We start from the raw sequence: 8,258 nt of genomic DNA on the forward strand, positions 1-8,258 counted from the left end.
TAGTTTGTTTTTTATTAGTAGTTGTTTATTCATTTTTAATTGTTTTGATTATTATTAGTTGTTGTTCAAAGAATTTTTACTGATGTTACTTTTTTACAGATTATAATATCAAGGAACTTGTACCATGTCATCGCTTTTTCAGTTGTTTATGGTTAGTCTGATTAAACAAACTTAGCTTTGAATAAAACGCTTTTCACTTGTTTATGGTTTGTCCGATTAAACAAACTTAGTTTTGAATAAAACGCTTCAGGGCCGCTTACATCACATAAAGTTAATTCACTTTTCAAATATATAGCACTCAACTAAAATTACAATTTTTTCAAAAGGTTTGTTTTTAATTTTTTTTTTAACTTTTTTGTGCCATGGTTTACAGAATTTGTAATTTCAGAATTACAATTTTTTCAAAAGGTTTGTATTTATTTTTTTTTATTCCATGGTTTACAGAATTTGTACTAATATTACTTTTTAATTTCAGAAAATTTGTACGACGTCATGGCCTTTTCACTTGTGTTTATGGTTTGTCGGATTAAACAAACTTAGCCTTGAATAAAATGCGACAGGGCTGCTTACGTCACATAAAAATTAATTCACTTTCCAATTTTATTTTCGAGTTATATGAAATAAAAATCAAGCCATTTCAAAATTTTATTGAAAGCTTTGAAAATAATAAGTACAGTACAAACAATACGAATCATATAGTTATATAGTTTCAATGTTAGACAAAACTTCTAAAGTACAAAATTATTCCAAAATTTGATCCAAATCTATTATGTTATGTGGATTCAAACTTTCCCACTATTTCGAAATTACATAATTGCAATATGCCCCATCTATCACCTCAAAATTCCTAACAATATTTTATTTTTTGGATAATTTAGATGTTAGGTATAGGTTCCTTTTCAATCGCATGTACGATACAATCACTACACGCACTTCCGCTTCCAATAAATATGGTGCATCCCCCTCCCTGGAGTACCACATAACCTTGAAACCTTCCCCTTCATTCTCTTTAGGACGGTTCTGTGCCTTAGGAATCTTTCTGGCTCGGATCTCTAGACGAGATATGGCTGGACAATCAGCTAAATCTCCCGCTGCCTGCAAAGCCATGCTTATTCCCATGTTATTGCTCTCTATATTTCGTTTAATGCAATGCAGGCATATAACTACGAGAACTTCAGAGCATGTACCCCTTACTGGATTGAGAATAGATCTCGTGCATAGAGATTCACTGCTGTCTCCATTCTCTCCAGGCAATATTACATCCACTGAGCGTTTGAAGCGAGCAGTTGCACGCAGTCAAGACAGACTGGAAAAGCTGCAGATGTCCGTAGTTGTAAAGACTGACAAATCAGTTGGTGAAATGAAAGATATGACTTCTCCAGTAAGTGCTGGAGATGGAGAATTTCTCATGAAGATGGCTATTGGTAAGCCAGCTTTGTCATATTCTGCAATTCTGGACACCGGTAGTGACCTCACATGGACGCAGTGCAAGCCCTGCACTGATTGCTATAAACAGCCAACTCCAATATTTGATCCTTCCCGCTCCTCCACTTACAGTAAGGTCCCCTGCACTAGCTCTATGTGCCAGGCTCTTCCCTCCTTTAGTTGCAGTAGTGCAAAGTGCGAATACTTGTATACTTATGGTGACTACTCCTCCACGCAGGGGATTCTTTCATACGAGACCTTTACCCTTTCTTCTCAGTCAATTCCCCATGTTGCCTTTGGTTGCGGGCAGGACAATGAAGGCAGTGGGTTCAGCCAAGGAGGTGGATTAGTAGGCTTCGGCCGAGGTCCTCTATCTTTCATCTCACAGCTTGGCCCCTCGGTGGGTAACAAGTTTTCTTACTGCCTCGTCTCTGTTAATGATTCTCCTTCCAAATCCAGTCCTCTGTTTCTAGGTCAGACCGCTAGCTTGAATGCCAAGACTGTTAGGTCGACTCCTATTATTCTAAGCAGCTCGCAGCCGACTTTCTATTATCTTTCCCTGGAGGGAATCAGCGTTGGTGGTAAGTTATTGAATATCCCTGCTCGAACTTTTGATCTTCAATCTGATGGCTATGGCGGGCTTATCATAGACTCTGGAACTACGGTCACATATCTGGAACAGGCTGGTTATGATCTTGTCAAGAAAGCTTTAATGTCGTCGATTAAACTCCCGCAGGCCGATGGGTCTAGCATCGGACTGGACCTCTGTTATTCAAAATCTGGCTCTTCAACTTCAAACTTTCCGACTATGACTTTCCATTTCAAGGGAGCAGATTATTATTTGCCCAAGGAGAACTACATCTTCGTTGACAGCAGTGGCATAATCTGCCTCGCAATGTTACCCAGTAGTGGGATGTCCATATTTGGTAATTTCCAACAGCAGAATTACCATATACTTTATGACAACGGAAGGAACATGCTGTCCTTCGTGCCTACAGTTTGTGATACCATCTAAGAAAGAAGATGGCTATGGTTTTTCTTCTGTGTATGGTAAGCCATGATTTCTTTAGAGTGTGTTATTGCTATGGTTGGGGGCAATTGTGATATATCTAATGTATATATTTTTAGGAGGTGGTTTAATAGTTAGGTGGGAAGGTTTAGTTTGGTTTAATTTTGGGTCTGGTGTAAAACTATGTAGTTTGAGAAATGTTTCTTTCTTCGCTCAATTTCTCCAATGGTTATGTGGAGAGGTTTCGTATGGTCTAATCCTGCTCTCAGCCCAATTTCTCTAATGGTTAAGGGGAGAGGTTTAGTCTGATCCAATCTTAAGTCTTAGGCAAAACTGTATAACCTAAGAACTGTTACCAGCACAATTTCTTCAGTTGAAAAAAAAATATCTATCAAATTGTAATATATCAATGTATATATTACCAAAATTTGTAAATTTTATAGGTAATAAATTTTATGTAAAATTATATGCTTGTTCTGTGATTACGAATTTCTGGAAATGGGTTTTCTGTATTAAGGTGTCTCTGTACGGATTATTTTTGATAAACAAACTGTGTAATGAAAGGACCAACTAATAGAATTAGGTTGTAATCGCAAAGGGCAGAAAGAGTTGCTCAAAGTTTTTCATAAGCTTTAATTATGAAAGCAACAAAGTCTGGCGACAGCAAAAGCCATTAAGCGCTGGATTTTCAGAGGAGACTTAAAATTGAATGTTAAAGAATATGTGGAGAAAGCTTGGCACACGTTTGCATAGACTACGATAAATCACTTTCAGGACGATAAATCAATTTTCAAATTTATTATTGCAGTTATAACCTGTATTATTTAAAGCTACTATTGCTTTTTAGCACATAACATGTATTATTTAGAGCTAATTTTTCTTTTTAGCACATGACTGGAGTGGAGTTGATAGTAATACATATATAAATTAAAAGTAATTTATTGGTTGAATCATTGTTTATAAAACATTTTGTGATTGAGAGGTTATGATTTCAATTATAAGATAATTTGTGTGATTATGTTAGTCACCAATAAAATCTTCTAAATATCTAGAATGTAAAGCTAATCACCAATGGGATATTAATTTTAATTTATTGGTTGAATCATTGTTTATAGAGCATTTTTGTGATTGAGAGGTCATGATTTCAATTATAAGATAATTTGTGTGATTATGTTAGTCACCAATAAAATCTTCTAAAGATCTAGAATGTAAAGCTAATCACCAATGGGATATCAATTTTAATTTATTGGTTGAATCATTGTTTATAGAGCATTTTTGTGATTGAGAGGTCATGATTTCAATTATAAGATAATTTGTGTGATTATGTTAGTCACCAATAAAATCTTCTAAATATCTAGAATGTAAAGCTAATCACCAATGGGATATCAATTTTAATTTATTGGTTGAATCATTGTTTATAGAGCATTTTTGTGATTGAGAGGTCATGATTTCAATTATAAGATAATTTGTGTGATTATGTTAGTCATCAATAAAATCTTCTAAATATCTAGAATGTAAAGCTAATCACCAATGGGATTTTCCTAATTGATAGTACTATATATACAAACTATTATTTTCAATTCAATTTTAAAATTAAAAATATTTTAGAATGTGAAATTAGAATAATTTATTTAGTTGTTTTTCTTTATATAAATGTAGGCTAAAGAGGAATCAATTTCGCAAAATTGACACTTCAATAGACAACGCATTTTATATATTTTAATATCTTAGGGTTTATGAACCACATAGAAAAAAATTCAGTTATAAATTTTTAAACACATAATTAAAATTTCTAATATTTTAAAGATTTCATGAATCACATAAATAAAATTCAATTATAAATTATATTTTAAAGATTTTATGAATCACATAAATAAAATTCAATTATAAATTTTTGAACACATAATTGGACTTAATAATCTTATATACAAATCACTATTTTTAATTTAATTATAAATTTTTAAATACATATTGGAGTTGATGATATTGTATATATATATACAAACCATTATTTTTAATTCAATTGTGAATTTTAGAATCTGAAATTGAAATAAACGATTTAATTCCATTGTTATTTTTCAATCTACTTGGGGTATAATATATGCAATTTATCAGAATTCTTTGCTAACAGTGAACTGCCCTCTTTAATTTAATTGTATATTTTAAATTGTTTAGCTTCACTTTTATTCTTCAAACGTCATAATATACCTAAAAATCTACATCAATTCAGAACATACAAACCTATATCCTCTCTTTGTATATGAAATTTATCAGAATTCCCTTTCGAACAGTGAAGCTTGAGTATGATAAGGATTATTCAAAACCATTAAAATTGAGTATACAATTCAATTTTTTTAATAGCCGGATGGTGTCAAGATTCAGAGGATACTCCTTTCAAGCTTTTGGATATTTCTAAATTCCCTTCGGACTTTAAAAAACTTTAGATTCTTCTCGATTTTTGTTTATATATTCATGAAAGTTAATATTTCCACCTCTAATCCGAATATTTTGAATAATTATATTCATTAGAGTTTATTCTTTTATTAACTTATTGTTACTCGCAAGTACAAGTCATTGGTGCAGTGAACAAAGACGATATTATCAACCAATGAGTCACGGTTTGGGCACGCAATGGATGATGCAAAGTTTCCTCGTCACTTTCAAACAAATTGCGTTTGATGGGGAGAAGTTGGAGTGCAAACCGTGAAGTCAACTTAGTGTGTTATCGTGAATCCGTTTGAAAGAAAGTTTGGGTACTTTAAAAGGTGGAGTGTGGACCCTGCGTTTGAGTCTCCCCGCTCGGAAGGCAATCCCGAAAGTGAAGTTTAGTAGCGTAAGCAGAGGCTAACAAACGACAAACGCGTCGTACAATCATAGGACACTTGTTTCCGAATTTATTTATTTGTTTTTTTGTTTTAATTAAGTTGACTTTAAATTTGATTAACTCGAGTTTAGATGAGTTTTAGTAAGTTTAATAGTTAAAAGTATGTGTTTTCATTTAAGAGATCATAAATTCAAAACCAGAGATAAAGTATGTATATTTTTATAGATCTTTGTTTCTGGTCTTTACAGATAAAAGAATCTCATACCACCAATTTAAATAATAAAAAATAATAATAATAAAAATAAATTCCAATATTGAATAAAATAATTATTTATCTATTTATAAATTTGAATATCGAAAATTTTAACCACTTCAACTCTTATTCATAAAATTTAAACTATTAATTTGATAAAAACTAAAAATAAATATAAACTTAATAATCTACCTTTCATAAACCAATCAAATCAATAATTATAAATTTACTTTCCATAAATCATTTTAAATCAATAATTAAAATTATAAAATCCAAACCATAAGCATTAAATTTAAAACTTCAATTAAATTTTTATTTTAATTTCTTTTAATAAAATTTATATTTAAAAAATCTTTTTTATTAAAATAATTTTTTTTTGAAACTTATTCATTGAAATTAACCTTCTTTTTAACATTAAGTGGTCCTTTAATCACGTCATTTATGAGGAAAAAATTGTTTCGCCTGAAGTTACTAGTGGCATCACCGTGAAAATGACTAAAGAATTTAGGTAAGATGCCAAAAGAGAAAAAAACCAAAGATGCCCGACATTGATAAGCATACATCATTGTATTTAAATTAAAAATAACACTATTTACTAAGTTATGTTCCGGGAAGAGGAACTGATACAAAACAAGAATTTATTATTGGGATTTGGTCTTTTTTATACACAGCTAGACATTTGGGTGTGAACAAGGTTCAAGTTTACGGGTAGGCATTTGGGGTAGACATTTGGGTGTGAACAAGATTCAGGTTTATGGGTATTGAATGCAACTGTTATTGACTAGATGATTTTGCCAGATATGATTTTTTTCAATGATCATTATTTATAGATTTTTTTTTTTTCCAATGATCATTATTTATAGATTATTTTTAGTTGGGTGAATTTTAAAATATCATTTTATTCCATTATAAAAAGTTTATCCAAAAAAACAAAAAACAAATGAATTCTTAAAAAATACTTTAATTTTCAACTAACTTATTTAAACCATATAAAATATGAAATGACAAAAAAATAAATAAAATAAAATTCCATTTTTGTAAATACAATATAAAATATGAAATGATAAAAAAAATCAATAAAATAAAATTCCATTTTTAAAAATCATATATACAAAGAATTGTAAAAGAAAAAGTGATAACTTTTTAAAAAAGCACTTCAACTTCCAACTGACTCATTTGGACCATATAAAATATAAAATGACAAAAAAATCAATAGAATGGAATTCCCTTTTTAAGGGTCACATCATAGTTGATAAGAGGTGTGTTAGATGATCCAAAAATAATTTATTATTATAGGTTATAAAATTGAAATAAAATAATTATTAATTTAAGAAATTAAATTAATAATTATTATTCTAGAAGGATTAATTATTTAATGGAGACAATTAGAAATTAGTATATTGTTGTAACAAGATATGACTCTCCAAATGTGTCATATCTTAGGCTCTATTTTAGGAGATTAGTTAGCTAGTTGGTTTGAATAGCATTTAATGTAAATGGACACTTGTTATTTAATAAGTGATCCATAATTAGAGGTAGTTAGGACATGGAGCTTATAAATAGCTCATTGCAAGAGTGTTTGTTGTTCGGGTGTAAGCTCTTGCAAATCAATTATGTAATTATTTTTTCTGATTAATAAAATTATGTGTCTGAGGACATTTCTGCCATTATTGTGGTATCAGAGCTCCAGTAATGTTGCAGTGGATGTGAGGAGGATCTTCCAACTCAAAAAAGTCCTGGAAAACTCCATTCAGTTGGCCAGCAAATCATTGGTATGGAAATTGTACAGTTTTGTTTAAAAGGAAAATAAATTTTATCATTGATTTTAAATTTTTTAAAATCTAAAATTCATTTTTTTATTATAAAAAATTGCCTCTGTATCTTGAACTTTTGTTATGGCTCCTCTTCAACACGCTGTTTGGTGACGACCTTACTTTCTGTGCTGAGGAATTGAGGTAACTTATAGTCCAGGAGCCCGCGATTTCGAACTCGAAACCTCTCCAAGAAGGCTGTCTACAAGATTTCGCTTGTATCTAACCGTTTTTTCATTCCGCTGTTGGTAGACGAGCAGTGGTACACGACCACATGACTTGTCGACATGATTTTTTCTGGAATTTTCAAGATTGCCAACTTAATTCCATTTTTCTTGCTGATGATACAAAACATACTCCTTATGGAAAAGGAGTAGTAAAAGTTTTTCTCCCTGGTATTGGAGAAAAAATGATTTCCAATGTATGGTATGTACCCAGTTTCAAGAAAAATTTGCTCTCTTTAGTCACGATTCGACAAGCAGGACATCAGGTGATTATGGAAGATGGTTTAGTGAAGATTAATTCAGTGAAACAGAACTTGAAAACAGTTATGACAGGTTATGAAGATGGAAAACTGTTACAGATGAAAGGGACAGTTATTCCAAGGCATTCTGATTTTGCAGGGGCAGTGACTACAGGTATTTCACCTATAAGACTATGGCATGTAAGATATGGACATTTCAATTTTGAGAGTCTTTCTCAATTGCAGAAACAAGGAATGGTTAAAGGACTTCCCACATTCAAAAGGGAAAATGCAAAATGTGAAGCTTGCATTTATGGGAAACAAAATCGCGAAAGTTTTCCAACAAGTTCATGGCGTGCAAACAGGCGGCTACAACTAGTTCACAGTGATGTTTGTGGTCCACTACAAACTTCATTTGGTGGTTGCAAATATTTCTTACTATTCGTTGATGATTTCAGCAGAATGACTTGGGT

At 31.4% G+C, this 8,258-nt stretch overlaps 1 pseudogene; it reads left to right on the forward strand.

Annotated features, from left to right (window-relative positions):
* The first annotated feature begins 968 nt into the window (after positions 1-968).
* LOC149263828 (aspartic proteinase nepenthesin-2 pseudogene) lies at positions 969-2,919 on the forward strand (annotated as a pseudogene).
* Positions 2,920-8,258: the final 5,339 nt, after the last annotated feature.

The sequence above is a fragment of the Pinus tabuliformis genome, chromosome 6 (genome assembly GCF_031772625.1).
Source record: "Pinus tabuliformis cultivar Carrire ecotype Pingquan chromosome 6, CPIR1, whole genome shotgun sequence".
Taxonomy (NCBI): Eukaryota; Viridiplantae; Streptophyta; class Pinopsida; order Pinales; family Pinaceae; genus Pinus; species Pinus tabuliformis.